This window comes from Pseudophryne corroboree, chromosome 4, assembly GCF_028390025.1.
Source record: "Pseudophryne corroboree isolate aPseCor3 chromosome 4, aPseCor3.hap2, whole genome shotgun sequence".
In the NCBI taxonomy this organism is placed as follows: Eukaryota; Metazoa; Chordata; class Amphibia; order Anura; family Myobatrachidae; genus Pseudophryne; species Pseudophryne corroboree.
This window is the reverse complement of record NC_086447.1, coordinates 54870263-54896551: the sequence shown is the minus strand read 5'-3', so window position 1 is coordinate 54896551 and position 26289 is coordinate 54870263. Positions and strand designations below refer to the sequence as shown.

Sequence of the window (26289 nt, the reverse complement as noted above, 5' to 3'; positions counted from 1 at the left end):
TCCTATACTGCAGTAATGCAAATGCAATATAATAACTACTAGCATCTGTAAACCGCGAAAAGCCGCGCATGCCAGCTATGCGTGTTCTCCATGCATGCAGCCGTACCGCAGGTCACCATGTAAGGGCCTCGCTGACCTGCACAGGTGCTTCTGTCACTAGAAACAGCGGAGGCCGGTTGTCACGGTGTGGGCTGGGTGCAACGCTCCACAGAAGAAGGGCTTTCCCTTAACGAGGAAGCAGCACCTCATGAATATTAATCATGCCTCATGAATATTAAAGGAAGGAGGGGGCGCCGCAATCAGGTGAACTTAGGCGGTTGCCTAAGGTGCAATGAATAGGGGGGCACTGAGTGATATATCACTCGTCCATTGTTGTTAATGCCCCCATATCAGGGTCAGTGTTAGTCAGTGGGAGAAGTCACAGACCAGCGGCATATTCCCAGTGGATGCCGCACCGTCTCCCGCCTACCCACGGGAACAGCAGTGGGGAGCAATGATGGGGGAGTGCAGAGAGTAGGAGCTGGCACCCTCAGGGTTTGTACCAGCCCTGACTTACGGCCTCTATTCAGGGCAGTCGGGAGCCAGACTGGGCCCAGGTACTTTTCAAGGGGTGTGGCCTAATCACAGGAGGTGTGGCCAAGTACCCTTAGAAAAAAAATCTGATTTATTTTTTTTAAGCACCTCCATGGCCACACTGCAGCCCAGTACACAGCAGAGTGTGCTAGGCTGAGGAGAAGAGCTGCAGCAATTGCTACTGCCAGGTAAGAGGGAGGGGGCCTGGGGCCCACCTGGACCCTCACTGGGCCCCTCCATCAGACCTGGGCCTGGGTAATTTGTACCCCCCCCTCCCCCTCTCGGCACCACTGCCTCTATTATCCCTGATTCTTGATAACTAGATCTTGCAGGTTGAATTCTCATGAACAGGGGCCTACAGTACAATAGGGCTGCCGCCACTGTGTGCCGGTGGAGGGCAAACATGCGCACATGGAAAAAGCTTGCAGTGAGACCCTGAGCGACACCAGCAGTCAGAAAAGTACAGTAGCTTGTGCGACAAGAGCATTCCACAACCTGAGTGCAAACAACACAAGTATCACTCTCTCCAATTGCTGACCAGATCCTCTGCAAACCCGGTTCCCATGTCTCTGCCTCCTGGTTAAACAAATCAACATTGAAGGACTTAAACCTGAGTTTTAGCAACTGTTCTGCCGCTAATAAACACATGAAAAGCTCACTGTCCCCGGTGTGCAGTGTATGTGAGAGTGACCTGTGACACCTCTCAGCCTCCTGCTGCACCAACAGCTCACTGACAGGCTGTACTGCAGGGAGCAGCAACAATGTTTCAACAAAGGATATGACAGTACTGTAGGTCTAAATTGTATCTGTGCAAAAATAGATGGAATGTGAGGGGAAGGGGGGTAGGGGTGGGTAGGTAGGTAGAGCCCTAAGTTATCTTTTCAAAGTGAAATGACATAGGTCAGGTAAACTGGTGAGCTCACAAGTAGATAAGATAATAAAACAACTGCTTGTTTATGTACCAGGAAGGCAGCAGAATCAACAACAAATTGTATTATCAGATGGTATATGTGTGTATCTCATACTTGCCTACCTGACCCTCTCCATGAGGGAGAAAATGCTCTGTTCCTGGACTTTCCTGGTAATGTATGATTGCCATCACCCGTGGTGAAACGCCTTTCTTGTCAATTACCTAGCTCACCACAGGTGATGGCAATCATACATTACCAGGAAAGTGCAGGAACAGAGCATTTTCTCCCTCATGGAGAGGGTCAGGTAGGCAAGTATGTATGTATGTATGTATGTATGTATGTATGTGTATATATATATATATATATATATATATATATATATATATATACACACACACACACACACACACACACACACACACACGTACGTATCTGTAGACTTGAGTAAACATGTGCATTATATGAATCTGAGGGGCAGAGTCCAGGTGACAGATACTTAGGGGGTTAATTGTCAAAGCTTGGTGAGAGCTAAAAGTGGAGAGAGATAAAATACCAACCAATCAGCTCCTAACTGTCAGCCTGTAAAATTTGGTTACTACTTTGGGGTCTATATACTAAGCCATGGAGGTAGATAAAGTGGAGAGAGATAAAGTATTAGTCAATCAGCTCCTAACTGCCATGTTACCGTCTGTAATTGAAAAAATGACAGGAGCTGATTGGTTGGCACTTTATGTCTCTCCAAGGCTCAGTACATAGCCCCGTTTGTCTCGCACCACTTTATCTCCAAGCTTTGATAAATCTCCCCCTCAGTCCTCCACAAATGACGCAGTCAGCAGTGGTGGCGCTTTACCTCATAACAAATGAGCGGGTTTTATTTTTAGCATGTCCTCTTAGAAGTGTGCACGCACCCGCAGCAGGTAACGTGCATATAGGAAATGCACAGGTAAAGTCTGGAAATGCACGCACGACATACAGCAGGGATATTGCTCAACAGGTTTGCGCGGAAAATGATTATCAGTTTCCATAACCCCTGTGCTGCTAAAGAGAAAAAGGGTTTCCGCGGGGTTAAAAAAGAACAACCGCCGCACAATCTGCTTTGCACAAGGCAGGCAGCAACCATCCAGGAGCTGCCGGAGAGGAACTGAGGAGTGACAGCCAGGGAAGGTCTCAATCACAGCGGTTACACAACAAGCATGGCCATCAGGCACACATCGTAAAACAGGAGCACCCCCAGCTCCCAGCATCTCCCCGCCATGTGCTGTCTCTGCAGCACGCTCATTCAAGGTTTCAGGGACCACAATTCACGTTATGCAAGAGCCCCGTGGGGCAACCAGGCCAGACCAGCGATGCAAAGGGTTAAACTGGGCGCTGGAGAGGATTCAAAAACCACTTTAATCTCCTGGTAACGAGGCACTGGCCTACTTACGCCTTCCTCTGCCAGGGGAGGGGGGGCTGCAAGTCACAACTCAGGGGTAGAGGAGGGGAAGGAGGGGGGTTTGCACGCCTTTCCAGGAGCTACAGCGTTAACAATCTCCGCTAGCCCAGCATGCTGAGGGATACGTGGTTAGAAAGGAAGGGGTTAACAATCCATGCCATGCCCGCCACGGCCCCTACGGCTCTGTCACTGAACTATAAAAAAAAAGGGGTCTATGGTGGGTGGGCACATCTCCGCCAGAGCTCTGCAGCTGTGGCCTGCATGCGAATCTACTGTAAATACGGCGTATCCTCCAGCGACAGAGACAAAGCGGAGTGCCAACGGGTAACGTCCAAGTCAGAGGTCTGCACATCTCAGCAGTTTAACCTTCAACGCACATATGGTAATCCCAATCAACCAGACCCCCAGCCTGGATCTCCCCTCTGCCCTTATGGCTTCCAACAGGCGGATTCAACTCATCGCCGACCCTTAACTCCTTCAACTCCGCAGCATGGCTCCACACTGCACCGAACAGCACCTTCCGACACTGTCCACCCCCTTAACCCATCCTCACCCGGCGAAACACACGGCTCCTTCTGCAAAGGCAAGTCTGGCCTCCGCTGCGATGAAACGGTTAAGATAGAAAATCAGAAATGCAATTCTCCCGACACCATGGCCCCAGCCCATGCATGCAAACCCCCAGCATAAACATGGCCCCAAAGCAGACTTTACCCCTTTCCATACGTCCCGTCTGCTCCTCCGCCACAATGCAAAATAAAGAGTGCCACAGAGAGACAACGGGGTAGAGGGGGTAGAAAACAACCAAACGCAGCAGAATAAGGTGCATCTTACATTTGCCCAGGTAGATGAGCGGATCACTGACAGGGGCAGGCTGCTTTGTCATTGAGGCTGTCCTGTATATTGGCTTCCTTCTCTCAACGTTTAGCTGCTGCTTTTTTTTTTTTTTTTCAGAGATCTTTCCCGGAGAACTCTGGGTAAACTGGCTATACAAGTTCCTTCTCATAGTGTTTACAATTGCATCACACAAGCGGCTGCAACCCTCCTTTTAAAGGGCCAGCCTCGCTCTGCCGCTGGGAGAAAAAAAGTTCATTGTTACTCTGGTCTGGACACGTTCAAAACGCCGTCGCTCTTCTCTTCCATCAAGGCGATTATATACAGATAGATAGATAGATAGATAGATAGATAGATAGATAGATAGTATATATAAGTCACTTAGTTCCTCGGAACATAAACAGCAGCACTCATAGGATTTAATAAAGATGAAGAGGTGAATGATATACGCAGCACTTCTGAATAGCAGTAAAACATGCACATATGCCTCAACCCATCCAAAAGATCAACGTTTCGGTGGGACTAGAGCCCCCTTTCCTCAGGACCAATAAAAGTTTTTCTCTCAGCATAAGCAAACAAAGAATCCTCTAGTATGTACACTATATAGATCTTTTTTTTTTCCTTCTAATCTTTGTGTTGTATACTTTGGTTTTTCTGTTACAAATATAGATGATTACTTGCACCGTCCCTGCACAATTATAGCAATAGTTTGAAGCAGTCAAGTCCCTTATAGATCCCCTCCCCCTCTCTCTCTCTCTCTCTCTCTCTCTCTCTCTCTATATATATATATATATATATATATATATACTTTATACATTTAGGTAAAAAGCGATTAGCTAGTAAATAGCACCTAGCAAGTAAGACACTTGATAATAACTAAAACAGACTAAAACCCAGATTTATCAAGCCGTGGAGAGTGATAAATGGCACTGTGATAAAATACCAACCAATCAGCCCCCAGCTGTCATTCTTCAAACCCAGCCTGTAACATGGCAGTTAGGAGCTGATTGGCTGGTACTTTACACCGTGCAATTTATCACTCTCCAAGGCTTGATGAATCTGGGCATAAGTACAGTAACGGAGTAAAAGAGACACAGCAAAGATGGCAGCCTCCGTATACAGTACACCTGCTCAGTATACTGTAAGTAGATCTGTGAAAATGCAAACAAAAGACAATTGGCGCCTCACACAGCGTAATACATGTGATAAACAATAAATCAATTTCTTAGTGGCAGACATATGGTTATAAAGGTTCAGAACTTGATCCTTCGGAATGTGAGGGACCCACCTGATGAGGTCACCTGACCGTGGTAGGCGGGTCCACAATTTTTGGCCTCTATGTTAAATAGCAGAGTTTATTATAATTGTTCTGATTGCAAGTGTACTTGATGTTTGGAGTGTGCGGCTGCATCTTTCCTTTTTTCTTTGTGAAACTACAAGTCTCAGCAAGGTAGCACCTCTTGTTATGTTTAGAATTAGGGTGTACAGCCCAACCCCCCCCCCCTCCCCCTTCCCCATATATTCTATATTGTGTGACTGTTTCCATGCAGCCTGTGATTTCTATAACCCCCAGAATGTCAGATGCTCAACAACAGCAACAAGTGCACAAACCAATATGGAAAGATTAACATCAGGGATGCAGTTGTAGTGCAGACTTTCAGCCTTAATTCAAGGGGTTGGACAAACATAATGTATGAAACATTCCGGAATTACAACCATTTGTTTTTTTTATCTATTTATTAAGGCAGTAGACACACTGATGACAAAGTCACTGACTTACACAACATGCACAGTTACATCAAAGTACACAAACTGTTATTCCATGCGACAATTACAGTAAAAGAATGTCATACTACCATTTTCTGGTAAGGGTTTTCAGTAAAAGCCATGTACAAGCACAAATAAGAAATAGGGATGAGTAATGGAGGGGACGGGGAAAAAGGACGGGTGACACTTAATACAAACAATGCATGAAGTACAACCAGTGGCATAGACCGTGATAACAAAGCAGTGTGATATACGTCAGAAGTAATACCGGGAAGCTGTCTATGAAAGTGCGTGAACCAAGGACTCCATATTCTCACATATTTTCTCTTTCTTCACTTTCCCTTCCTCCTGACCCCAGGCCAACATCACTGTGTCACCATATCATCATAGAGCCCACTATAAGAACCTCTGCAATCTGGTGGACCATTATGCAATAGAAGGCACTTATCCTTATGTATGGATATGTATGGATGGCTTCAGTGTAATGGCAGAGTAGAGGATTGGGATGGCTTCAGTGTAATGGTAGAGTAGAGGATTGGGATGGCTCCTCTGCATCCCGGGTCATAAATACAGAGGCGTTCGAATCAAGTCGGTTGTCTGAGTTTGTGTGATTTACTCAGAGAATGGATCAAGCTGGAAATTTGCATATATGTAAATTGATATTTAGTCTCCATCCCATATCTCATGAATACGCTTGGATTTGTTTGGGGGGCGAAGTTGCCTGATATGTTTAAAAATCTTGTTATCCCAGTTGTAACCCAGGTCCGCCTGTATGTGCCCCTTACAGCCCAGCGGGCAAGGAGGTTGATGCCAAAGGGGTGTCAGGGGGGATGGGTAAGGTGCCAGTTCCAGATGTCTTGTCAATCTATTCCAGACATTTAGAATGGCTTTAACACAAGGAAGGAATTACAACCATTGTTATGCACAGACCCTGTTTTGGGGGGCTCAAATGTAATTGGACAAATTAAAATAGTCATAAATAAAATGTTAATTTCTTGATACTTTGTCTATAATCCTGTGCAGGCTATGACGCCTGAAGCCTGGAACCCACGGACATCGCCAAATGCTCGGTTCCTACTTTGTTATGCAGTGCCAGGCCTTTACTGCGGATGTCTTCAGTAGTTTGTTTGTGGGTCTTCTTGCCCCTAGTATTGTCTTCAGCAGGTGAGATGCTGCTCATACAGGTTGAGATCGGGGGACTGACTCGGCCACTGCAGAATATTCCACTTCTCTTGGGTTGTTTTGCAGTATGTTTATTTGTCATTGTCCATCTGTACTGTGAAGCATCATCTAATCAACTTTGGTGCCAGGCTATTACCGGCTGTACTCAGTGCCAGGCTATTACAGGCTGTACTCAGTGCCAGGCTATTACCGGCTGTACTCGGTGCCAGGATATTACCGGCTGTACTTGGTGCCGGGCTATTACCGGCTGTACTTGGTGCCGGGCTATTACCGGCTGTACTTGGTGCCGGGCTGGGAACGGCTGTACTCGGTGCCGGGCTGGGAACGGCTGTACTCAGTGCCAGGCTTTTACCGGCTGTACTCAGTGCCAGGCTATTACCGGCTGTACTCGGTGCCAGGCTATTACCGGCTGTACTCGGTGCCAGGCTATTACCGGCTGTACTCAGTGCCAGGCTATTGCCGGCTGTACTCTGTGCCAGGCTATTGCCGGATGTACTCGGTGCCAGGCTATTGCCGGATGTACTTGGTGCCAGGCTGTTGCCGGCTGTACTCGGTGCCAGGCTGTTGCCGGCTGTACTCGGTGCCAGGCTATTGCCGGCTGTACTTGGTGCCAGGCTATTGCCGGCTGTACTTGGTGCCAGGCTATTGCCGGCTGTACTTGGTGCCAGGCTATGAACTGCTGTACTCGGTTCCAGGCTGGGACCGGCTGTACTCGGTTCCAGGCTGGGACCGGCTGTACTCGGTTCCAGGCTGGGACCGGCTGTACTTGGTTCCAGGCTGGGACCGGCTGTACTCAGTGCCAGGCTATTACCGGCTGTACTCAGTGCCAGGCTATTACCAGCTGTACTTGGTGCCAGGCTATTACCGGCTGTACTCGGTGCCAGGCTGGGAACGGCTGTACTCGGTGCCGGGCTGGGAACAGCTTTACTTGGTTCCAGGCTGGGACCGGCTGTACTTGGTTCCAGGCTGGGACCGGCTGTACTTGGTGGCGGGCTGGGACCGGCTGTACTTGGTGGCGGGCTGGGACCGGCTGTACTTGGTGGCGGGCTGGGATCGGCTGTACTTGGTGCCGGGCTATTTCCGGCTGTACTTGGTGCCAGGCTCGTAACGGCTGTACTTGGTGCTGAGCTGGGACAGGCGGTACTTGGTGCTGAGCTAGGACCGGCTGTACTTGGTGCCGGGCTGGGACCGGCTGTACTTCATGCCCGGCTATTACTGGCTGTACTTGGTGCTGAGCTGAGACCGGCTGTATGGGGTGCCAGGCTGGGATTGGGACCGGCTGTACTCGGTGCTGGGCTGGGATTGGCTGTACTTGGTGCGGGCTGGGACCATACAGGCTTGATGCCGGCTAGGAGCAGCTGAACTAGATACCTTGAACTGATGAGAGCTGGTTCAGACTTGGGCCAGATGTACTAAGCCTTGGAGAGTAATAAAGTGAACGGAGATAAAGTACCAGCCAGTCAGCTCTTAACTGCCATATCATAGGCTGCGTTTGAAAAATGACAGTTATGAGCTGGTTGGTTGGTAGTTTATCTCTCTCCACTATATCACTCTCTAAGGCTAAGTGCATCTGCCCGTGGGTATCACTGTAGAGCGCAGTTTAGTGTCACCTTGTGTAAGCAGGTAGCAATGTTGTACTGGCAACCAACCAGGCCTTTCAGGAAATCCTCTTGTAGGGGCTGCTAGTTGCTGATTGGCCAGTTGTGTCAGATGACCTGAGGGGTGAGTACCATTGGTGGTGCAGTGATCACCTAACTCCTTTGAAGATGGCGGCGCTCAGGGACTGGCCGTCAGGGGCCGCATTGAGGAAGATGCCAGTGCCACCTGCATCATCACAGTGCAGGCACCGGCGGAGAGCAATGATGGAGTGACAGGTGGAAGCCAGAGAAGAGCGGACACCCGGAAATCTCTGCAGAGTGGTAAGTATCGTGCCTGAGACCAAGTCTGACACGCTGAGCTGTGACAGGTACAAGTTAAGCTTAGTTTCATCTGTCCAAAGAATGCTGTTCCAGAACTGGGATGGTTTTCTTTAGATACTTTTTGGCAAAGTCTAATCTGGTCTTTCTAGTCTTGAGGCTTATGAATGGTTTGCACCTTGTGGTGAACCCTCTGTGTTTGCTCTAGTGAAGTCTTCTCTTTATGGTAGACTTGGAAAATGATACGCCTACCTCCTGGAGAGTGTTCTGCACTTGGCTGGATGTTGTGAAGTGGTTTCTCTATACCATGGAAAGGATCCTGCGTTAATCCACCACTGTTGTCTTCTGTGGACATCAAGGCTTGTTTGTTCTATGTTTTTTTTTTTTCCCAGAATGTACCAAACTGTTGATTTGGCCACTCCTAAGCTTTCCGCTATTTCTTTGATAGATATTTTTGCTTTTGCAGCCTACAGGTGGGAAGCAGTAAGGATCCCGGCTGTCGGGAACCCGACAGTCAGAATACCGACGCCGGGACCCCAACACTAGTCTGAATGCCGACATCAGCATCCAGAAAGGGAGGTGGGGGGAGGGGAGGTTTAGGCTGCGCCCCAGGGGGTTAGGCTGCATCCTAGGAGGTTAGGGTTAGGCTGCGGGGAGGGGAGGTTAGGGTTAGGCTGTGTCCCGGGAGGTTACGGTTAGGCTGCGGGGAGGGGAGGTTATGGTTAGGCTGCAGGGAGGGGAGGTTAGGGTTAGGCTGCAGGGAGGGGAGGTTACGGTTAGGCTGCGTCCCGGGAGGTTACGGTTAGGCTGCGGGGAGGGGAGGTTAGGGTTAGGTTGCGGGGAGAGGAGGTTAGGGTTAGGCTGTGGGGAGGGGGTGTTAGGGTTACGCTGCGGGGAGGTTAGGGTTAGGCTGCAGACAGCGGAGGTTATGGTTAGGCTGCGGGGAGGGGAGATTAGGGATATGCTGCGGGGAGGGGAGGTTAGGGTTAGGCTGCAGGGAGGGGAGGTTAGGGTTAAACTGCGGGGAGGGGAGGTTAGGGATAGGCTACGGGGTGGGTAGGATAGGGTTAGGCTGCGAGGAGGTGAGGTTAGGGTTAGGCTGCAGGGAGGGGAGGTTAGGCTGCAGGGAGGGGAGGTTAGGCTGCGGGGAGGGGAGATTAGGGTTAGGCTGCGGGGAGGGGAGGTTAGGGTTAGGCTGCGGGGAGGGGAGGTTAGGGTTAGTCTGCGGGGAGGGGAGGTTAGGGTTAGGCTGGGGGGAGGGGAGGTTAGGGTTAGGCTGCAGGGAGGGGAGGTTACGGTTAGGCTGCAGGGAGGGGAGGTTAGGGTTAGGCTGCAGTGAGGGGAGGTTAGGCTGCGGGGAGGGGAGGTTAGGGTTAGGCTGCGGGGAGGGGAGGTTAGGGTTAGGCTGCGGGGAGGGGAGGTTAGGGTTAGGCTTGGGGGAGGGTAGGTTAGGGTTAGGCTGCAGGGAGGGGAGGTTAGGGTTAGACTGCGGGGAGGTTAGGGTTAGGCTGGGGGGAAGGGAGGTTAGGGTTAGGCTGCAGGGAGGGGAGGTTACGGTTAGGCTGTGGGGAGGGGAGGTTAGGGTTAGGCTGGGGGGAGGGTAGGTTAGGGTTAGGCTGCAGGGAGGGGAGGTTACGGTTAAGCTGTGGGGAGGGGAGGTTAGGGTTAGGCTGGGGGGAGGGTAGGTTAGGCTGCAGGGAGGGGAGGTTACGGTTAGGCTGTGGGGAGGGGAGGTTAGGGTTAGGCTGCAGGGAGGGGAGGTTAGGGTTAGGCTGGGGGGAGGGGAGGTTAGGGTTAGGCTGTGGGGAGGAGAGGTTAGGGTTAGACTGCGGGGAGGGGAGGTTAGGGTTAGGCTGGGGGGAGGGGAGGTTAGGGTTAGGCTGCAGGGAGGGGAGGTTACGGTTAGGCTGTGGGGAGGGGAGGTTAGGGTTAGGCTGGGGGGAGGGTAGGTTAGGGTTAGGCTGCAGGGAGGGGAGGTTACGGTTAGGCTGTGGGGAGGGGAGGTTAGGGTTAGACTGCGGGGAGGGGAGGTTAGGGTTAGGCTGGGGGGAGGGGAGGTTAGGGTTAGGCTGCAGGGAGGGGTTTTTACGGTTAGGCTGTGGGGAGGGGAGGTTAGGGTTAGGCGATTTAATTGTTTCTGCTAGTGATGTTGGCAGAGATAATTGTGACACCATATTCTATCACATACCCTCCAACACTGCTGAGCTGAAAATCGGTACAAATAAGGGAAGGGGGCGTTGTCACGGGTGTAGGGGGCATGGCTAAGCGACAGTCCCATAGGCTTCAATGGGAATGGGAAACACTGAAATCCGGTACATAACCCCTTACATAGCCTGGTACAGACAGTGGCGGATCTAGACTTAACTTTTAGTGGGGACGGTTTAAGAATTATGACTCCTCCCCCTAATCATAGCTCCTCCCACTTAGAGATGCCCTTCCCGTTTGCTTCTAAAATTTCCTATTGTTGCCATTACTAATAAAATGTTACCAGTTAGTGGAGAGAACCCTGCGCACTGGTGATACAGACTGGCGAATCACCATTCCTGCATAGCACACAGAATGAGCCGAAATTCACATTATACCATACGGTATGAGCCGAAACTCACATTATAGCACACAGAATGAGCCGAAATTCACATTATACCAGACGGTATGAGCCGAAATTCACATTATAGCACACGGAATGAGCCGAAAATCACATTATACCACACGGTATGAGCCAAAACTCAAATTATACCACACGGTATGAGCCAAAACTCACATTATACCACACAGAATGAGCTGAAATTCACATTATACCACACAGAATGAGCCGAAATTCACATTTTAGCACACAGAATGAGCCGAAATTCACATTATAGCACACAAAATGAGCCAAAATTCACATTATAGCACACAAAATGAGCCGAAATTCACATTATAGCACACAAAATGAGCCGAAATTCACATTATAGCACACAAAATGAGCCGAAATTCACATTATAGCACACAAAATGAGCCGAAATTCACATTATAGCACACAAAATGAGCCAAAATTCACATTATAGCACACAAAATGAGCCGAAATTCACATCAGATCCACAAATGACCCCAGCGGTGCCAGATACTCAAATGCCACCTGAGGTGCCAGATACACAAATGCCCCCAGCGGTGCCAGATACACAAATGCCCCCAGCGGTGCCAGATACACATGACCCCAGCGGTGCCAGATACACATGACCCCAGCGGTGCCAGATACACATAAACCCAGCGGTGCCAGATACATATGCCCCCAGCAGTGCCAGATACACATGACCCCAACGGTGCCAGATACATATGCCCCCAGCAGTGCCAGATACATATGCCCCCAGCGGTGCCAGAATACAAATGCCCCCAGTGGTGCCAGAATACAAATGCTCCCAGTGGTGCCAGAATACAAATGCACCCAGTGGTGCCAGATACATATTCCCCCAGTGGTGCTTACCCTCCTGCTGCCAGTGCCACTGCCGCCGATTCCCGTCTCTGATGCTGAGGGGGAGCGAGCGCACCGCGTGTCTCTTCTGCGCCTCCCCTCACTGAGTCCATGTCTCCGGCGGCCATTTGAAATATAGCGCCGGCTTGTGAGCCAATCAAAGCTCACGGGCCGGCAGCCAATCAAGAGCCGGTCCGTGAGCTCTGATTGTCTGACAGCCACAGACATTTAAAATGACTGCTGGAGACGGGGACACAGTGGGCAGGAGAGGTGCGTGCAGTGCTCTCCTCCCTTCAGCGTCAAGGAGACGGGAATCAGCGGCAGCAGCAGGCGTGTGTGCAGGGGGGGGATGTCTGTGCGCACCAGGCAACCCCCGTGCGCACGCCTACACTGTCTCTCTTCGTCTCCCCTTCCCCCGCCACGCTGCACCGCTCTCCAGTCCGGCACCGTGGCGGGACCCGGCCATCCATCCCGGTGCCGGTATGTGTAGGGGGGGCGTTCGCCCTAATCGCCCCCCGCTAAATCCGCCACTGGGTACAGACCACAAAAAAACAGTACTGTACCTGCCAAAAAGGTACAGTTGGAGGGTATGCTGTCGCTATTGACGATGCGCTAATCTTGATTCCCAAGCATCAGTAAGTTTACTGACGTTAGGGATATTAGTCAAAATGTTGCCCATTAACTTAAACACAAATTAATTAATAGTTACCAGTACAAATATAATATCCTATATGTACGCTTTCCGATGAGTTCTGTGTTCTGCGCTGCGCCCAGCCAGGGTGAAATGAGATTAAACACGTCTGAAAAGAGCCAGCGAGACATGTCGCTCACATTAGCGGTGATAGGTCGTGTTTGCCTGTTATTGACAACATATTATTGGGAAGTCAACGCTCGACGGAATAGGCTGGATTTACTATCCACGTGGACGTCTACTGCGAATAGTAACCTTGCGAGCAAAGTGGAGCGAGCCACCTTGCTGGAAGCGTGGCGAGCGGATACATATTCCTCCATGCTGTACATCATTAGTGGACTTACTTTAGTGATGTACCTATATTATTACTATTATTATAATCATTATTATTATTTAGGCGCCAAAAGGTGTTCGCAGCGCCACAGAGTGATAAGAACATAATTACATGAATGTTACTAAAATACATGCAATACCATAAACACGGAGATAAAAAATACAAATAGTCTCTACTGATTCCTACAATGAGAACAGCCAAAGAAGAAATGAAACTACAGTTTGCCCCATGCTATATACAGGCACTAAACAAGTGGTCTGAAAACTGATACTCTATGAAGAAAGCATTTGGGAGTCTCGGATGTAATATAATTGTGCCCTGAAGAGCGGCCAGCTGAGGATTCTATAGCAATTAATAGTTTTATTTTTGATTTTTCCGTAAAAGTATTCACAATTCACTTATGTTTATGCAATCTGTATTTGTTACACACTAATTGGAGTTGGAATCTACCAGATCCTACCTCATTTGTGGCCCTCTTAAGACATACACCTTTGCTCGTTAAGGAGAGGGGGGGGAGGAGAGAAAGATAAAGGAGAGAGAGAGAGACCAAGGGGGTAATTCAGAGTTTATCACAACAGGAAATTTGTTAGCAGTTGGGCAAAACCATTGGGGGTCATTCCGAGTTGATCGTAGCTATGCTAAATTTAGCACAGCTACGATCAGGCACTTAGACATGCGGGGGGACGCCCCGCATCGCCGCTTTTACATTTCAGGAGTTACTCCCGGCCAACGCAGCTCCTACGACTGGCCGGGAGAACCTCTTCGCTGCCCCGGGACGCAGCGGCTGTGTGTGATGTCACGCAGCCGCCGCGGCCCGCCCCCCCCAATGGTCCGGCCACGCCTGTGTTGGCCGGACCGCGCCCCATAAACGGCGGCTTAATGCCGCCGTCCAGCCCCCTCCCGCCCAGCGATCGCCTCTGCCTGTCAATCAGGCAGAGGCGATCGCCAGGGAACGCCGGCATGCGTCGCCGGCACATGCGCAGTTCCGACCCGATCGCTACGCTGCGATAAACTGCAGCGAATGATCGGGCCGGAATGACCCCCCATGTGCACTGCAGGGGGGGGGGGGGGGCAGATGTAACATGTGCAGAGAGAGTTAGATTTGGGTGGGGTGTGTTCAAACTGAAATCTAAATGGCAGTGTAAAAATAAAGCAGCCAGTATTTACCCTGCACAGAAATAAAATAACCCACCCAAATCTAACTCTCTCTGCACATGTTACATCTGCCCCACTTGCAGCGCACATGGGGGGTAATTCTGAGTTGATCGCAGTAGCAAGTTTGTTAGCAATTGGGCAAAACCATGGCCCTCATTCCGAGTTGTTCGCTCGCTAGCTGCTTTTAGCAGCTTTGCACACGCTAAGCCGCCGCCTACTGGGAGTGAATCTTAGCTTATCAAAATTGCGAACGAATGATTCTCAAAATTGCGAATAGAAATTTCTAAGCAGTTTCTGAGTAGCTCGACACTTACTCTGCCAGTGTGATCAGTTCAGTCAGTTTCGTTCCTGGTTTGACGTCACAAACACTCCCAGCGTTCGCCCAGACACTCCCCCGTTTCTCCAGCCACTCCCGCGTTTTTCCCAGAAACGGCAGCGTTTTTTCACACACTCCCATAAAACGGTCAGTTACCGCCCAGAAACACCCACTTCCTGTCAATCACACTCCGATCACTTCAACGATGAAAATTCTTAGTTCGGACGTGAGTAAATCTACTTAGTTTTGTGCTAAAATACTTACCGCATGCGCACTGCGTACCATGCGCATTTTAGCCTTAATCGCTCCGTTGCAAAAATCGGCAACGAGCGATCAACTCGGAATGACCCCCATGGTTTTGCCCAACTGCTAACAAATTTGCTGCTGCGGTCAGCTCTAAATTACCCTCAAAGCACCAGCCAATCAGCTCCTAATTGTCATTTTTCAAACACAGCCTGTAACATGTCAGTTAGGAGCTGATTGGCTGGCACTTTATCTCTCTCCATTTTAGCACTCTCTAATCTTTGATAAATCTCCCTCAAACACTAATGTGATTTTACATTTTCTTCATGTACTATTAGATATTTTTGGGTACTTATGTTTCCTTTGTCAAGAAAGTGACTAGAGAGAGGTGACGTCCGTCTATGAGACAGGCTGGATGTTGTTGTGCAGATCAGACAGACAAGACCCGCTACTGTGGGATATATGTCAGGACCTGTCCCACTTTAGGAGGCCATCCGGACAAACCCTACGTCACAGGGCACTCTCTCCAATAGCAGCCCGCGCTGAGGACGTAATCAGGGAGAGGGAGAGTAAGAAAGTGGAAAAAACCCACAAACACCTTTCACATAAACATTGTTTTATGGCCCAAATCACAGGCCGCACCTCCAATAAAGTGCACCGGTGCCCCTGCAATGGCTGGAATTCTCCGGCTAAAATAAACCCGTATACTGTATTGTGTACAAGTCACCAAAGAAATAAACACACAAAAACATTCACCTTTAGCGTTTTTCCTTTTCTCTATAAAATGTCTAAAAATTAAAAATATATATATATATTTGTTAAACGATGGCAGCAAGCCCAACCACCACTGTAAAAAAAATAATAATAATAATGTATATAATTTACAGGAATGCATATGAAAGCTCGGCGGTCGGGATACTGCCGGTGATCACATGACCGGTTGCGGCATCCCAACACTGAAGATCCCGACTTCAGAGGGGGTAAGTATGCCTCCCCCTCATTCCGTACTCTAATCATAATCCTTGGAGGTCTTGGCTACAACTATTACCCCTTTCACATCGCACAAATAACCCGGTATCGACACGGCATATTGCCGTGTCGACACGGGTCAGTGTGCGATGTGAAAGCACTTTGCCCGAATTAGCGGGTCGCCTGACCCGGTAATTCAACCCGGTATAAAAGAAGGATTATACCCGGGTTGAATACCGGGTCAGGCGCAGTGTGAATGGGAGCCGCGTCGATGGGACACGGTTCTCATTCGCAGCACAGGGAGAGGCGGCGTAGAAGATGAGCTCATCTCCCAGCGCCGCCTCCAACCCCACCCTGCTGCTGCTGCCCCCCCCCCGCTGCTATGGCAACCGACCCGGTATATTGCCGGGTCGGAAAGCCAACGTAGCAGAGCAAATGCCGGATTTCACCCGGTAAGGACACGTCTCTCTTACCGGGTGGGATCCGGCATTTGCGATCTGAAAGCGGTATTATCCTCGTGTGGGGGGGCTGCTAGGGCTAACCCCCCCGTGCTTAACCATACCCCCCCCCCCAATGTGCCTACACCTAACCCTCCCCCCCATGCCCTAACCCTGTGAGCCCTGATACTTACCTTTGTGATGTCGGCTGTACGTGATTCAGCGCCATGGTGTCAGGATTCCATCGTCGTCGCATGCTGAACGCAACCAAATTTACGTGGTTAGTGTAAAAAATCTGATTTTATTTCCTGTGGAGACGATACAACCACAGGTGCCACAAGGGGAAAGGGGGGGATCACACTACAAAATGCCGCAGTGGCAGGAGGTGGGTGCTGCTCTGACACATTATCCTACAGCAGCTGGCTCCTGTCACTGAGAAGGAGCCGGCATTGCAGCCACATGGAGTGGTGTAACGGGGGGGGGGGGAGCCTTCCAGCAAGGCCACGCCCCATCAGTGGGGGAACCCATGAAGGCCACGCCCTTTTCTCAGGAGCCTCATCCATTTTCCAGCTACTGACCCCGATGCTGCCACTGGATAGAATGAAAATGTGAAAAATCTGAAAATAGTATTCGTGGCAATCCGGGCCCGGGGCAGGAGCATAGGTTGCTTAATGGATGATCTGGCTGTACATAGAAATCCCCCCTGTGTGCAGTAAGACCATAACTACACCGTCGCATCGGCAGCATGTGCGCCTGGCTTACTACAAGGGGAAGCGGTTAAAATACCGCTAGTCGGGAACCCGGCGGTCACAATGCCGACGCTGGGATGCTTACTAGCGGTGAACTGCGGCCACCGGAACACAGGCTATTCTCCCTCTGTGGGTGTCCACGGAACCCACTGAGGGAGAACAGAACCTGCGGCGAGCGTATGACCCCCGCTCTGTCTGCGGGCAGCACGGCAGGAGGCAGCTCCCGGGGGTGGGACGTCCCACTTCTCGCTGGATGTTATAGCTAATGTATTATTTTGTGTCCAAATCATTTTGCAAAACCAAATGTGAACGTAGCTTCACTGACATAGTCCTGTCCTCTACAGAAGGATCCGGATTATAGGTCGACAGTAAAATAGATCGACAGTCACTAGGTCAACCCCATATGGTCGCCATTGCATGAGGTCGGCAGCTACAAAAGGCCGACGTGGTAAAAAGATCAACATGTAAAAGGTAGACGGTGCTTAAAGTCGCCAGGTTCAAATAGTCTACATGACAATGTTCCACACACATATGGCTGACAAATTATTATATTTTGGAGGGGGGGGTTTTCAACTTTTTCATACGCTACCATCCACGTGGACTACGGTTGTGCCGTTGCCCAAACCATGGCGAGTGAAGCTGTACACTGTTTGGGGTTACATGTGGTTAAACTTACTAAATAACAAACAAAAAAAAAAAAAGATATTGTGCCGACCGTTTTTCTGTCGACAATTTTCATGTTGACATTTTGGGCGGTGTCGACCTTTTTCACGGTCTACCTTTTCCATGTTGACGTAATGACCCCGTTGACCGATTCCTACTTACTGTCGACTTAATGAGCCACACCCTCTACAGGTACGGGCTTAGGGGTCAGGTGGTCATAAGTGTTAGAGCTTAGTTATACATGCAGTGCCAATCCTAACCGCCAATCTATTCATGACAATTCCATTCCCACCAAGGACCGGAAGTAATGACGCCGAGATCGGCGGCCGTGAATGCTCCTTTAAGAAAACGTCAGAGTTCGCCCCGGCATCCTGCACGGACGTCTAATATGTTTGTGTGTCCGGTCTGTCTGTGAGGTCACGCTGTGATGTCATAATGGTAACAACTGCCTATACCAGGGCTTTGCGGCTGCTGCCCTGTTTCATACTCCTCCAAAGCCCGGGCAACACACAGCTCACCAGCAGGGGGCGATATCACCGGGAAAGCTGCTCACATAAGGTCAGAGATGAGGGCAGCTTAGAGCAATGTGGCAGCGGCACACACACACGCTGCGCTCACCACAGGATCTACTCCCACTCTATGGGTGTCGTGGACACCCACGAGTGGGAATAGCCCTGCTGCGCCGGTATTCCGGCTGGCGGGATTCCAGGGTTGGTATCCTGACCACCGGGATCCCGACAACCGGCAAATTAAATGCATCCCGTTTGTATGTATGATTGTTTTTCATAGGTTTCTACATGGCTTGATGGATCTGGACCAAACATGGTACACACACCTTTCATACTTAAAATGACGGCGGGGTTTCAAGTGAAAACAATCCACCCCTTTCAGGGCCAGGGCTATAAATATATATATATATATATATATATATAATTCATTGCTTTGTTTGTTTGTCCTGTTATATATTCGGACACCCCTGCACCAATTGGAATAAAACAAATGCGAGGTGGTCCAGTTGGATGCTGACCAGGTTCTAGGGGGGTTGGGTCGTGGCGGAGTGCACCGGGCAGAACATTGACCCGAGGAGCCTGTTTAGGGCCAGACACTGGATGGATTTGGATGAAAACTGCACAGAGTGGGAACACTAGATCGCAGAATGCAAACTGGCGGGTTGGGGTCCCAGTCGGACCTCCTGTTGGTGTACGCTGGGCAGAACTTTGATCCGGGGAGCCTGTTCAGGGCCTGCCACTGGATGGATTTGGATAAAAACTTCAGAGTGGTAACATTGGACCACAGAAGACATACTAGGGGGTTGGGGTCCCAGTCGGACCTCCTGTTGGTGTACGCTGGGCAGAACTTTGATCCGGGGAGCCTGTTCAGGGCCTGCCACTGGATGGATTTGGATGAAACCTTCAGAGTGGTAACATTGGACCACAGAAGACATACTAGGGGGTTGGGGTCCCAGTCGGACCTCCTGTTGGTGTACGCTGGGCAGAACTTTGATCCGGGGAGCCTGTTCAGGGCCTGCCACTGGATGGATTTGGATGAAAACTTCAGAGTGGTAACATTGGACCACAGAAGACATACTAGGGGGTTGGGGTCCCGGGAGATCCTCAAAGATAATGGCGACACCCCAAACACAACACTAGGCAGCCACCTCATGGGTGTATTGGAAGAGCTGCTAAGCTGCTAATTAGTTTTAATATGTTGATGTTACATCCAACTCATTGATGACTTAATAACTGGAAAATGTAAACCTGGGCAACGCCGGGTACTGCAGCTAGTACGTTTATTTCCTTTGCAGGGGAAAAAATACTGGCTGCTTTTGCATGTAGCCCACATATGCTGGGCAGCTTAATTTCTACATTGCAAATTAGATTTAAGTTTGGACATGCCACACCTAAATACAACACTCTCTGCACATGTTACATCTGCCCCACCCACATGGTATTGCCAAGGTGCACTGCTACTTGTTTTTTTTCTTTACTTCCAAATCACAATCAGGCCTAAAGTTAAAATATTACTAGCATGGGACACATCTGTAACGGCAGTGCAGCGGCACAATGGATAGCATTGCTGTCTCACAGGGCTAGGGTCAAGGGTATAGGGGTTGACTATCTGTGTGGACTTTGCGTGTTCTTCACATATTTGTGTGGGAAGTAATCACTAGTAAGGCCACATCTTGAATACTGTGTACAGTTTTGGGCACTATACTATAAAAAGGATATCCTGGAGCTAGAAAAGGTTCAGAGGCAGGCGACCAAACTGATTAAGGGCATTGAGAAGCTGGAATACGAGGAAAGGCTTGCAAGGCTAGGCATGTTTACACTGGGAAAGAGGAGACTAAGAGGGGACATGATCAAAGTCTACAAATATATAAGGGGACAATACACAGAGCTTGCACTGGACCTGTTTTTGGTAAGATCAGCACAGAGGACACGTGGACACTCTCTTAGGTTAGAGGAGAGGAGATTCCGCACAAAGTGAAGAAAAGGTTTTTTTCACAGTAAGGACAATACGTGTTTGGAATTCCCTGCCTGAGGGAGTTGTAATGGTGGACTCAGTCAACACCTTTAAGAATGGGTTAGATAAATTCCTAATGGATAAGGATATCCAGGGTTATGGTGCGTAGTCACGCGATATAGTCAATATAAAAAGAAGAATATAACACAACGGCTGACATCAGCATCAGACAAAATTTCGACCAACATACACCTGCATAGGAGAACAAAAAATAGGTTGAACTCGATGCACAAATTGTCCTTTTTCAACCTTAGATACTATGTTTACTATGAAGTGCTCTGGTTTCCTCTCACACCCCATAAACATACTGGTAGGCTAAACGGCTTCTGACAAAATGGCAGTGCCATAGGTGTATTCCTCTGTTCCCTGGTCATGGGGGAGAACTAGGAGCTGGAAGATGCAGGGGGCACCCTAATGACGCATCCTGCAGCTTCCCGTGCAGCGGAGTGCCTCTCCAAGTCCTATACAAGGCAGAAAAGAGTGCAGGGTACCTCTCCAGGCTGCCAATGGGGTAGCAACCGTGTCACCTCCTTCGATTGGCCCCGATGCAGTGGCACTAGCCACATGCCCCTCTGTGGTTCTCAAATTCAGTACTCAGAACCCCACACAGGTCACGTTTTCCATGCCACCTAACTGGGCACAGGTGTACCACCAACTGTCACTTTTTAAAAATCAACAGGTGACCTGGAAAACATGAACTGTGTGGGGTCCTGAGAACCTGTGTTCTATAACAATCTTAAAATTGTCCCCCACACTGACCCTAAGAAATGTCTTTATGTGAGTATGGAACCATACATATATACATACATACATACATATACCATACAGTATGGCGGATTGTGGCCATACGCACGGGTATGTGGCAACTTGTGGCAGTGGATATAAACTGCTTGGATTAATACAGTACAAGGGCCGATTCTCCTTAACAAAAATATTTTTTAACCTTCAGCGTTTAAACCAGTGCCTGCTATAAAGTACTGGCCTTATCATAGGAAGCGATAGGAATCTCTCAGAATCTAACGGAAAGGTCAGTGCTTTAGCATGTTAGCACCTATGGAACAAAGAGAGAGCTAATCCGGCACAGGGTAATATTGCCACTACAAAGGGAAAAGCAAAGTTTACTTGTAAGGCAAAGATTAGGCTATTTGCTCTGAAATGTTTGGCTAGTTTAATGCAGACACCGGACATAAGGTTCTTCTACCCAGAACAGTCTCCCAAATCATCACAGTGAGCTGAAGTGGCCGGCTGCTGTTACTTCTACCACTGATTTATAATCGTGCAGTGCTTCTTATTGCTGAAATATTATTCAAAGGCACATTGTCAACTGTGGCCCTCATAGACTGTGTGCAGTCTGACGAAAATATATTACCGTGATAGCTGAGCGATACTGCCATGGCGATACTGGCCTAGAACAGTGATCTTGTCAGCTGCCGTGGCAACACTGGCCCAGAGCAGTAATCTTGTCAGCTGCCGTGGCAACAGTGGCCCAGAGCAGTAATCTTGTCAGCTGCCGTGGCAACACTGGCCCAGAGCAGTAATCTTGTCAGCTGCCGTGGCAACACTGGCCCAGAGCAGTAATCTTGTCAGTTGCCGTGGCAACACTGGCCCAGAGCAGTAATCTTGTCAGCTGCCGTGGCAACACTGGCCCAGAGCAGTAATCTTGTCAGCTGCCGTGGCAACACTGGCCCAGAGCAGTAATCTTGTCAGCTGCCGTGGCAACACTGGCCCAGAGCAGTAATCTTGTCAGCTGCCGTGGCAACAGTGGCCCAGAGCAGTAATCTTGTCAGCTGCCGTGGCAACACTGGCCCAGAGCAGTAATCTTGTCAGTTGCCGTGGCAACACTGGCCCAGAGCAGTAATCTTGTCAGCTGCCGTGGCAACACTGGCCCAGAGCAGTAATCTTGTCAGCTGCCGTGGCAACACTGGCCCAGAGCAGTAATCTTGTCAGTTGCCGTGGCAACACTGGCCCAGAGCAGTAATCTTGTCAGCTGCCGTGGCAACACTGGCCCAGAGCAGTAATCTTGTCAGCTGCCGTGGCAACAATGGCCCAGAGCAGTAATCTTGTCAGCTGCCGTGGCAACACTGGCCCAGAGCAGTAATCTTGTCAGCTGCCGTGGCAACACTGGTCTAGAGCGATAATCTTGTCATCTGCTACTGTGATACTGATCCAGAGAGGTAATACTGTCGGCTGCTGTGGTGATACCGGCCTAGAGCGGTGATCTTGTCAGCTGCCAAGGGGATACTGGCCCAGAGAGGAAAACTTGGCAGCTACCACATAAATTCCAGCCTAGAGGTATGGCTGACCCCGCCGGTCAGCATACCGACGCCGGGATCCCGACAGCATACCGACGCCGTCGGGGAGGGGAGAGTGCAGCAAGCCCCTTGTGGGCTCGCTGTCCTCGCCACGTGCCACGCCTCGCTGCTCGTTGGCGACCTGCGGTCGTCAAGGGTTCTATTCCCACTCTATGGTTGTCGTAGACATCCACAAGTGGAAACAGTCCCTATTGGTCGGCATGCCGACCAGCGGGATAGTGAGGGGACGGGATGTTGGTGGGGGTCATGTGACCGTCGGTCTCCCGACCGCCGGTCACATGAATACCACCCGCCATGGTAATGCTGGCAACAGAAGATGACATGGGCATGAGAGGCGGGCAGAAGATGTCATGGGCAGAAGATGTCATATGCATGAGAGGTGGACAGAAGGTAACATGGGCAGGAGAGGTGGACAGAAGATGTCATCGGGAGAGGTATGAACAGAAGACAACCTGGGGAGTAGAGGTGTCATGGGTAGGAAAGATGGACAGAAGATGGAAAAGGGTAGAGATGTAAACAGTAGACAACTTGGGCAGGAGAGGTGGACAGATGAGAATCTGAAAGAGAGGCTAAAAAAATAACAGGATAATAAGAGATGAATGAAAATATGGAGAGAAGAGACAAGAAGTATATTGACAAGATGAGGAGCGTCTGGAAAGAAGATGACATGGGGATGGCAGAAAAAAAGGATAATGCTTTGATGTGAAATGTACAGAATACTGTATGATTGATGATGTGAAGGAAGCAAGACAAAAAGTGAAAAGAAGAGATGAGCAGAAACAGATATGGAGAGTGCAGATAAGTAGGATACTGATATGTGGTGGGGAGGAAACTGATATGTGGAGGGGAAGTGGACAGAAAATATAGGGGAGGAGACACAAGAGTTTTAAAGGTAAGGGGAGATGGACAGAAGATGATGATGTGGGTGGAGATAAGAAGATAATATTCTTCGAGAGATAGAGACAATAAAGATATGGGAGGAGAGACGGAATAGAGGATGGCAAGTTGAAGTAGAAATAAAAAGAATGATTAGAGTGTAGATGAATAGATTAATATCATGCTGGGGAGAAAATGACAAGTATAATGACACAGGGAGGTGAGGTGAGCAGAAGATGAGGAGAAAAGACAAGCAGTAGAATAATTGGTCTATCCTTGACCCTGCAGAGCTTCAAACGGGCACTGAAAACCCACCTGTTCCTCAAAGCGTACCCTTCCACCACATGAACATGTCACTAAACAGCTCAATCCACACTCCTACCTCAGCCATCACCACCTCTCTTACCTAATGCCCTCAGTTCCCCATCCACTAGCTCACGCCTCAGGTCATTTGTGTCCCCTTCCTCTTAGATTGTAAGCTCCTTGGCACATGGTCCTCCTCCCTCCAGTTCTCCCATCAACTACAGCCTTCACATACTCTGTAGCCCCTACTCCACTCACTCGTAGTCGGTCATCTTCTGCAGCTGGTCTAACCTGCCAGATGCGTCGTCGCTATGGGATACAGGACCCAACCCATGCCGAATACGCCCTCACACCCCTTGTTTCCCAGCTGTATTGTGTACTGAGTACTGGGGTTTTAATAGCGAGCAGCAGAGCACAATTGAGAAAAAGAGATGTTTAAAATATTGGTGTGGTCGAGCGGAAGGTGGGCAGAAGCTAATGACTTGGAGGGTGAGACACACAAAGGATAATACATGGGAAGATAGCAGCACAGTGGGTTAGAGGGAATCCAACACCTAGATACATCCAGGAACAGATTGGCTGGTGGAGTCATAGGGTTATTCTGTTGGTCACCAGCACTCTCAGGGACCAGCCACCTTCTTATTTGAGGTGGACGTGGCATGGCAGTAGAAGCAAGCCGAGGCAGTCTTCATTAGCTCAGCAATCTTGCTGCTCTACATGCTTGCCTCGGGGACCACTCAGCAATTATCCTCCCACAGTGGGCTGGGGGGGCACTCTGGAGTCCTAGTGAGCGTCAGCCCAGCTATCACAGAACCCACCCGCCAGGCTATCCCGATCCCGGCTATTTAACAAACCTGCAGGTTTCGGGGATGGTCAGGGCGGAATTTAGGGGTCAGGCCTCCCCTAGGTGCAATATTGGCCGCCGCCCCCCCCCCCCTCCCCCCTCACGTTATTGTCCCCTTCATTTCGGGTGTCAGTCCGGATGCTTTGAGACCACCAAAGCAGCCCCAACCTCACTCTACTACCAACTCCTGGACCACAATTTGCTGTCCATTGCCTTACCCCCATCATTTGCTAAATAAAAAATAAATAAATAATATATATATATATATATATATATATATATATGTGTGTGGTAATGTTGGAAAAAAAATAATCATGTGGCAATTACCAGCCAGGTGTGCCGCCCCTAAGCACGTGCCTCACATTCCTAGTGGGAAATCCGCTACTGGGGAAGGTAATGAAAAGTATAACATGGGGTGGGATTAATTACTATGGTGTGTGGAGTGGGTGCTATAACTATGACATGGGGGAAATGACGTGATGATATAATGAGGGAATCACATGGAAGACAGGAGCAAGGACGTAGGACGGTAACATTGTGGTGATGATGATAACATGGTGGATGGGGAAAATGACAAAGGAAAGGAACGGGAGTAATAATGATGAAGATGATGACGACAATACTAAAACAGTGATGATGATGATGACATGGGAGGTGTCAATGATGATGATAAGGGGGAATACAAACATAATAATGATGATGATGATGAGTGGAATTCTCTATGGTGAGCTAAGTAGTATATGTCTTCCAATTGTAAAGTGAATTCTATGTATTTACCTTAGCTACAGAATTTTAGATATAACTTCTATGCCATTGTGGTGGAAATGGAGATAAAGTGGACAGAGATAAAGTATCAACCAATCAGCTCCTAACTGTCATTTCCCAAACACAGCCTGTGACATGACAGAACAGACTGGTTAGTACTTTATCTCTTCACTTTCCAAACTTTGGGGTCTATTTACTAAGCCGTGGACGAAGATAAAGTACCAACCAACCAGCTCCTAGCTGTCATTTTTCAAACACAGCCCGTGGTATGGCAGTTAGGAGCCGATTGGCTGGTACTTTATCTCCGTCCACTTTATATCTATTCAAGGCTTAGTAAATAGACCGCTTTGATACATTTCCCCCTTTGTCTGGACACTAACGTTAAATCAATCAATCAATCAATCAATCAATCAATCAATCACATTGGCACAGATTACAACGCCCTGACATATAGCTATATAGTAAGTGCGGCCTGTAGCCTCAGCGATCCTACTATAGTCAGATTCATCTGTGGCTTTAAACATTACAAGGTTCTTAGTAAGGATTGTCAGAGCACTTGCCTAGCTGCCCCAGGTAAATTCTGACCAGAGTTAAATAGTTAAAAAATCTCATCAGTCTTTTCCAGGCATACAGGAATAATATAATGTGCTTTATCTCCCATTACTGTCTGGTGGTCTACAAAATTGTGTGTGCAGGTACACTGCACCTGTCAGGAGAGCCGATGACTTATTACATTCATGTGTCCCCAGACACTCTGCCGGCTCCCACTCTGTACTGCACTGCGGATTTCTCAAGGTCCAGGGCAACTCAGTGGGAATGACACTAACAAATTGCAGACGGGAGAGTTTTACCTCCAACTACAACGGAGTCAGTGGGAAACTTTGTATCACATTAGCTACTGTATGTCGCCTACAGAATGTGGAATCGACCAGTCCATGGGCTGACCCAAAATATTCATGAGACTAGTGACACCACTGATTTTGGAGGGACTGTACCAGTTGACGGCCTGAAATGGGTGGTACCTACTGGAAAGTGGGCGTATC

At 49.3% G+C, this 26289-nt stretch overlaps 1 protein-coding gene across 6 annotated transcripts in view; it reads right to left on the bottom strand.

The window, feature by feature from the left end:
* The window catches only part of NCOA1 (nuclear receptor coactivator 1), a 492550-nt gene that overhangs the window by 147490 nt on the left and 318771 nt on the right, over positions 1–26289 (bottom strand). For 4 of the 6 annotated variants that reach the window (XM_063915046.1, XM_063915050.1, XM_063915051.1 and 1 more), the window contains exon 1: positions 3751–3884. The exons of the other annotated variants lie outside the window; for them this stretch is intronic. The gene's annotated coding sequence lies outside the window, so the exon portion shown is untranslated. Of the gene's footprint in view, positions 1–3750; positions 3885–26289 lie in introns of those variants that run through there. 6 annotated transcript variants of the gene reach the window in all.